Below are 8,917 nucleotides of genomic sequence, written 5' to 3' on the forward strand. Positions count from 1 at the left end.
CACAATGCCACATGTTACGCAACAGTTCCTATGGTATTTAGTGATTTGCAACCAAATGATTAGTTTATCTAGTCAACTCTGTAACAAGACAAAAGCTTTCATTTAGTGTTAATTTAATACCCTATGCCCTATTGCTACCGTTAGCTCGCATCTTAGAAGCGGCAAAAACTTGTATTGAATACACTTACTCATGCGTTTTAAAAGACCTTTAAAGGAAAACGACCTCCTATTCATTAACTATTTAATTTACAACTCGCAAGTTTAAGAGATTGGTTACCTCTGCGCTAAATATTTTCAGTAAATTACACAGCAAGGTTTGAAAATGAAATGCTCAAAATCATTGCATTTACATTTTTCAAACTTTTAATGTTTTAATCTTAGAGTTTCAATCATGAATTGCCGAACTATATTAATGGTTGAATACTGTGTATGATCGGAGATTAGGAAAACATAATGCTAGACTCTGAAGCCATTGAAACAAAAGGAGGATATTAATGGTTTTACGTAAATTTCTGACCAAGTGGTTCAAAGTCTGAAAATACATCAGAGTTTTACCTAACGACACCAAGTTGTTGGACTTTTAATCGTTTTACTTAATTTGAGTAAAACTTCTGCAAAATGAAGTTCACAAATGTATTGCACTTAATCCTACAGTAAGTTTGCTTAAATGATGCAGTTCGTTAAACTTTCAGATAAACCAGGTTGAACTTAATTTTTGCAATGCTTCGAAAACAATTTTATTTTTTATCTACTATTAATATTGTTTGATTGCTTGTCATAATATTATTAGTATTATTTATTACTTTGGACTGGTTTATCACAGAGTAAAAATCAACTGATATGGTGGAACACACACACAAGCACAACAGACAATTAATAGTTTTCTACACAAAGACCAACAAATTAACACATGTAATAAGGCAAAAATATTTTCTTTTCTTTCGTTTTTTTTTATACTTTTTCTCAATCATTTTTTTCTCTTATTTTTTAACTGTAATTTTTTTATTTCCAATCTTTTTAATGAATCACATAAATTTATCATTCATCCAATTGAAGCATAATCAACTAACACTACAAATCAACAACAATTTAGAAATATCAACAGGCAACTGCACTGGACGAGATCTAAGAAATCTTCACTGTACCATGGTCAGCAATGCAAAGTCAATTTTAAATTCATGTCTTGAAATATGTTTACACCGACAACTATTGGTATGAAGTATCTGCTAAACTTGTAAGATCGACGAGGAATAGGATCAAAAACACAGAATGAATGTTCCAACAAACTTCAAAAAGCAGGAAGCTTCAATTTTGATGGAAATGTGTGAAGTCTGTAATGTCCGTCTTTTTCAAGCACATAAATATTTTTCATTAAATCTCCAAAACTTTAATCTCCAAAACTTCATTGACTTTAACACAAATGAAGATTGACCGAGTTAAATGTTGTTTCTTTCATCACATCATCGAAGGCACAATCATGAAGAATCTGAAGTTTTCGACCGAAACAGAACAGTGATGAGAGTTGGTTGGGAGATAGCAACTCCTCCGGTATGAGTCCAGCTGATTTGAAACGATGTTAAAGTAGTGACCAAAACACTTATATTTGCAACAGAAACACACAAATTCATTCTTGGTTCTCATCGTGTGAAAACGACAGCGAGATGATAAGAACAAAAACGTTGTCGAATTATCCTTAATGAGTTAAAGTGGCACCAGGTGGTTAAATGAACAGACATGGCAAGCAAGTTAGTCGTCATCGAGCAATCATCCAGATGTAATTTTTCCACAAAGCTGAGAAACCTGCAGTCAACCGAAACAAAAGTGTTGAGAGTTGGTTGAGAGGGGAATATGGGAAATATCTGACAGATATTGACCACAAAAACTTCTGTCAAAATTTTCCAAAGGAGTTATAATGGCATTGTACGGTAGAATGTACAGTCATGTCAAGCTAGTGATTTGGTGTAATTTTTACACAGCGTTTTGGATTACATGAGAAGTTTGTAGAAGCAGGAGCATAAGTGTTTATTTAACTGACTTTCTTCACTTGAAACTTTCATTCACCTCAGAATTCTGCCATTGGCAGAACAGAATGTTTACAGCAGCAAATTGTGATAATGATGACCTAAGATAAGTCTGACAAATAGCAGAAAAATTTGCCAGTGCAATTGTCACAAAACTAAGATTAAAAGAATCAGAGACAAAATAGAAAGATGAAGCAGGGGCGAAAGTAATTAAAAAACTCACTAAAATTTAGCTAATTGCAGCAAAAGAGAAAACGCAGAAAGTTGAAGTGGCACATAATGAGCATTGAATCAAAATAAGAAGAAAATAAAACACATAAAGATAACATAAAACTAGCAATGAAACTTGCAAAACTAAACAATATAAAGAACATGAAAATTTAAAGTTATGTGTTCCACCACAAAAATATTTTGTGCCTTAATAAACTTTAAAACCTTTTTGATTTATTTACCTACAACGATGAATGCTTTTGTTATAATTCCTATGTTAATAGAAATAAAATCAATTTTTTTATTGGCTTGTCACTCACGTATGCTGAATATACTTACTATTTACTTAAGTTATTTCCTGATAAGTCGATGAAGTTAAATAGGTCTGAATTCACTCTTAGAAGTTTATATGTTTCAATGGTGATGTGTGGCCCTTCACATCTTTAGTAAAATGCAATAACTCTTGCTATTTCATAAAAAAAATTGTCTTAAGTTTACATTTTCAGGATGTCTTTCATTCATACACAAAGAGCACATATAGTTGTGCTTAAGAATTTAACCACGGGTCTTATGTACAAAATATTTCAAAAGATGAAAATCATGATTCAAATGAAAATAATTAGAGCAGAGACAAACTTGAAACTAAATCACGTCGTATGCAAAGTTTTATTTATCAAGACATTTAACTTATGTTTTAATGTCCTCAATTCACACATAAACTTATGAATAAGATTTGTTGTATCATCCGATGCGTTTGCAAACACACATTGGCGATTAAATTTAACCTAAAAGTTGTAAGTTGTGCAGTTATTAGAAATTTTGACAAGAATTTCATGAATACGGATTAAACATTTCTTTGATAAAGTGGTTTGGACATTATCCTCATTAACTCACGATTTTGCATTGATTATTGTTTTTCTTTATATACACTTGCGTGTCCAACGTTGTTAACTACCGAGTACCTTATGTTACATCACATTTGTCAGCACGTGAAATTATTTATTTACTTGTCTACCGAGATGTATTTGCAACCTTATATTGCAAGTGGAGTCAGATATAGTTTCTGTAATTTTGGGCAACTTCATCTCTTAACAACGTAGACAACTGCAAAATGTTGCCTATAAACAGGTATTTCTAGTATAAACACATTCAATTTTTTAAAGCATTTATCAGTGTCACCCTCTCAATGCGGTGGATTTTGACCCATACAGGTTGGGGAGATCAGTTCTCGTCATCACAATTATTTAGTTATTCCAAATATTGTTTTTTTATGAAAGAGTCTATGTACAAAACCTTTAATCGAACTTAGTATGAATCTACAACTAAAAATAAGGAATGCGCTTTGTAATTAAGGGTTGGAGTTTTAGAAATGTATGAATGTCTTGTTTAATTGTCGATTAAGATATTTAGAGATAATACAATACCACCTTTTCAGAATAGCGAAGAATTTAAGGGATGGTTTAAAATTTCAGTCTTTTGTGGAAACGCTTGGTGGATGTTGCATGGGAAAATGCACATAGTCAATCTGATAATCGAAAACTCGCAGCAGACAAATGTGGTCCGCAACATGCTCGCGCAAGAACTTAACCATGGCTGCCGGACCAGGCAAGGACGTTGGACTATTCGTTTAATCACCACACTCTCCTTTCATATAAAAAAACTATTAAAGAGGTGATTTTAATGCAGGTGCGAGGTCAGAAAACTTACGCCAAGTATGGAGACGCAACGATTGTTCGCAAAATATGAGGACGCTACAATCGTTATGCCTTTGGGAAACCCTTATGGCCTTCCTCATCATAGAGAACTCGCATCGGTCTAACGCGGTCCGTATTATGCTGGTTGAAGAACTTAACCATGGATGCCGGACTAGGCAAGTACGTTGGATTATTCGGGTTAAGTCACCACAGTCTCCTTTCATGTAGAAAACTATTAAAAAAGGGATGATTTTAATGCAGGTGCACGATCGCAAAACCTTTGCCAAGTATGGGTACGCTACAAACGTTATGCCCGCCTGGTTGAAAGGGCTGGACAACCTTGTTCGGTTTAACGGCGACAGGTGTAAGATTGTGTTTCCCCGTAAGGAAAAAATTGTTACTAGTTCCGCTGCAGTTCACAAACATGTGCCTTGTGTAGCTGTGTATACGGTAGTTTATTTTCAACGACTTGATTATAATTTATGAACTTGAAAAACTTACTGCTTTTTTTAAAAGAAATCTCGGCGACAGTTTTCGGCGGATGAGTCGCATGAAGTAAATGACGTTTTTGAAAGGTACATCGAAAAGAAAGAAGGAATTGATATGGATGACGCTTTAACGGCCCTTGCAGATGGGACCCTTCCCAAACGCAAGGAGTGTTCCAAAACGCCGAAGCAGGTGCAGGACAAAGTCCGGCAACTCATACGGCGTTGTTTGGATGATAATTAAATGCAGATGTGCAAAATGAATTTGGTTATGTGTACGCCTTATTGTGTTAATGCATGCCTAATTATCGTGGGAAGTTTTTTGGAAATAAATGTAAAAAGTCGATCTGCAGAAATTTGCTCAGCAAAGTAAGCTGAGTTGTGTGTAACTCTTGTAAGAATTCAATAAGAATTCAGCATGGTTAGTGCGGGGAATTTTCAATGTTGTTGCAAATAATGTTTGTTGGAGGAGAACAAGTTCCAGGAAAACGCAGTCGAGTTATTACGAGATCGGTGACGATTTCACTGTCAGTCTGGCTGTACCTTTGGTCGAACTTGTTCCCTATGTCACCACACTTAGTGGATGTTTCATCAAGAAGGCAACTCCATTATGTGATGTGCATGTAATAGTCTTGCACTAGCACTAGTCTTGCCGCGGGTTGCACACCCCTGTTATAGAGTATAGACCAAAAGCAATACAGCGGGTAGTTGAAAAATTTACAGCGACCTCAAACCGGAAACATTCGGCCGCACAAGTAATTCATCTTCACTGTAATTAGACCGAACAAGATAAATAACAAAATATTGCTATTAATGAAAATATGCTGCAGCAACATTTTCATAAAAGTCAACCAACGAAGCAGTTATTAAATAAAATTTCTTATTAGGTTAGATCTAGGAAACCAGACAGCCACCTTTTGGTGGCAAAGCATATGGCCCATAGCTCGAGCACACAAAAAACCTTTTATGTGAACAAGCTACAAAATGTAGAGGCTGAGGAAGCCTATAAAGTTATGAATAAAAAAAAGGTAAGTTGTTCAAATCAATTTAAATTTGGTTGATGATGAATTAGAAATTAGATGAAGACTGCCAGCTGCCTTCTACGAAGCTATCACACTCCATCGCCTCTACAACTAGATTATGTAAGTGTTGGTTGGCCGTATGAAATAACACTTTTATCCAGCTACTGTGATAATGTCTCAAATAAGGAAACGGCAATCACCAATAAGCGATGAAGCAGAACAGCCGCCCGCCCAACACGTCCGATGCATCAAGCAGACTATGTAAGTGTTGGTTGGCATGTTTTAATGCTGTTTGTAATTAATCATTTCAGGGTTAGAATGTAAATGCCCTCATCAATTACACAAGCGTAAAATACAGACATATCATTTTTTTATGTAACTACTGTGGGTAGGCCTATACAAAAAAAATGTTGAAACGAGAAGAAGACGAGGAACCTCCGACATAGTTGTGCAGAGTGTGCTCCTCTAGAACTAGACTATGTACGTGTTGGTTGGCATGTTTTAATGCTGTTTGTAATTAATCTTTTCAGGGTTAGAAAGTAAAGTTCCTCATCAAAGACAGAAGCGAAAAATGTAGATATGCGCATTTTCAATGCAACGTCGTTATGTTGTTACTAACATACAACCTGTAGAAAATTGTAGGAAAACTTTCTTAACTTAAACACATCATACATTCCATTTCAATACAATCCTTAATGTAGGCCTATTGATATATATCAGCCAATGCACCTTATCGATGTTCACTTTTTAGGCAAAATTAAATACAAGGAAAATGGAACGGGCTACAAATTTTCATACGGATTATCCACCATGCTTAACATCTTTGAGAGTGGCTGAACTTGGAAGATCACCAACAAATATATGATTCTTAGCAAAATGTGAATTGTCATTTATTGGATGTTGAAATGTTAGATTGGATTCCAAGATGAATAGAGAAACAAACGACAACATTTCACTATTCTAATGTGCTATATCGTGACGCGACACCTGATCGAAAGACACTTTATCGAATGACAATTAATCGAACGACACTTTATCGAAAGACACTTAATCGAACGACAGCTGATTGAAACGACACCTGATCAAAACGACAGTTGATCAAAACGACACTTTATCGAACCGACAGTTGATCAAACGACACTTTATCGAACCGACAGTTGATCGAATCGACTGTTGCTTCTCCCGCACACAGTCATAGCAAAACGTGGCGAACAGTTGCATTGTTTGCTGTAGAAAATAAAATTTGGTGACTTTTCATAAAAAATGTTCAGCTATCTGTCAATGTTTGTTTGATGAAGTTGGATTTTGTAATTTTTGAGATATTGTGATATTTATATAATTTTGCTCTCTCTCCGCATTGAAGCGTATTACTCATTTACGCACCAATAACTTGACTAACTATTCTCTTTCTTTCTCTTTTCACAGCGGGGGCGCGGCGTAACAAGAAGAATTTCTAGAAATGTTACACTTTTAGAAATACCTAATTTAAACTAAATTCACTTTCTTTAGTTTTACAATTATGATGTATACAGGAATGCCCCTTGCTATTAAATTTTGCCTTCAATTCCTTACTCTTTGTATCTATAATGACTAGTCTAGTCTACTGTACAGACAATCTCGTACTTAGTAATTCTCGTGCGTATTCTTGTGATATCTTATTAATATGTGGGCGTGCCGGCCGCCATGCGAAATCGTACACTTTATGATACAAATATAAAATACAGATATAAAATATAAATCGTCAACTTTATGATATATACATCACAATTCATTAATGCACACCATTACAAAGACCGCACATCACAATGGCTCATTGTTTCAATGTTTGAGAAACACGCAAAAATCTTGCTTGAACTGTCGGTTCGATAAAGTGTTGTTTGATCAACTGTCGTTTTGATCAACTGTCGGTTTGATAAAGTGTCGTTCGATCAGCTGTTGGTTCGATTAACTGTCGTTCGATAAAGTGTCTTTCGATCATCTGTCGTTTCGATCAGGTGTCGTTCGATAAAGTGTCTTTTGATAAAGTGTCTTTCGATAAGGTGTCATAGTACCGTGCTATATAATTATATTGCCCAAAACATATAATTAGTAGGGCCCGCAAAAGTCAACAAAGTCAAAAATTCAAATCAAAGGACCTCGTCTGACCACGAATCAAAGAATAAAGTTGTTTTCAGCACCTAGGGGGGTGTTTCTAAGAAGTTATATAATAGGTCAAAATTTACAATAAAGTCAAAATTTTCAATAAAGTCTAAGTTTGTCAAATTATGGGTTTTGACAAAGTTTTTGTGTTTCTTGAGAGTTATTTTTGTAAAAATCCTCGTGGAAGCATTGTAAATCAGGAACTGCGACAAAATTAAACCATATTAACCCATAAAAGCAGGAAATAAGTCACAATGCCCACTTGGATCAGCAGTAACTTTTATCGCAAATTGTCCATTGTTTATTCATTGTTACGTATTTAAGTAATCTTTATGCCGCGTGAAGGGGGTTACATTACTTCTTCCCTGTTTAATTTGCTGTTTATTAAAATTTACCATGCGGAGAAAATCGAGGCAAAGTGCCCTTTTCACAAGGACAAAATAACACAAGCTATACCTAAATCTATCGCCAAAAAACACGACACACTTTTTATAATACATAAAATACCTTGACTTTTCGACAAAATATTACGTTTGGGTCTGAAATCGACAAAATATTATGTTTGGGTAACTAGAGGAAGAACTGTGGCCTCTACAAATAAGCAATTTTGTTAGGTCAAAATAAAAATGGCCCTAATAATAAGTATAGCTATATACAGTTTACTACAAAAATAACTCAACAACAACAGTTACATGCTAAGGACATGCATATCCTTAAACTAGAGTAAATACATTGAGATTAACTCACAAACACCTTGAAACAGACAACAGCTACTGTGCTTAGCTCCAAGAATACCTTAAGGATTCAAGTTATAGCAGATAATAGACAGTTGCTTTCATCTAGCAGTCGTCGTTAAAATAACAAAGTTACATAACAAAATATCAAAAGAACAAACTCACCTTTAACAAGTGTCGTAACAAAGCTGCTTTAAATTGCACAGCTTTGGATGCCAATGTGGAGCTCAACATTTTATGAGAGTTAAAAGGCAAAAAGCAGATACTACTTTTAAAATAAACAGTAGCAATATATACTTTAAGTGGCTCAGCGACAGACACATTATTTTCTAATCTATTTAAAATTATAATTTCGATAATTGGATTGAGCACATGATTATCTTGATCACATATCATTGGAAATCAAAATTTCTACCACAAGGATGGTGCACAGAGACACTCGACTACACAAGTAACTGTATTACATTAAGTTATGCCGATTAGCAATAAATAATCAACACCAGAACATATCTAACCACAACACACTGAGATTATACATGCAAATATATTAACTTGTTTAGCTCAGCAGATTGACACATTACCTGGATCATGGATTGACACATTACCTGGACC

General features: G+C 34.9%; 1 long non-coding RNA gene across 1 annotated transcript; it reads left to right on the forward strand.

The window, feature by feature from the left end:
* Nucleotides 1-3,929: 3,929 nt before the first annotated feature.
* LOC143451525 (uncharacterized) lies at nt 3,930-4,749 on the forward strand. The gene is made up of 3 exons (XR_013114862.1): nt 3,930-4,105; nt 4,187-4,307; nt 4,442-4,749. It is a non-coding gene; the product is annotated as an uncharacterized LOC143451525 (long non-coding RNA).
* The last annotated feature ends 4,168 nt before the right edge of the window (nt 4,750-8,917 follow it).

The sequence above is a fragment of the Clavelina lepadiformis genome, chromosome 4 (assembly GCF_947623445.1).
Source record: "Clavelina lepadiformis chromosome 4, kaClaLepa1.1, whole genome shotgun sequence".
NCBI lineage: Eukaryota > Metazoa > Chordata > Ascidiacea > Aplousobranchia > Clavelinidae > Clavelina > Clavelina lepadiformis.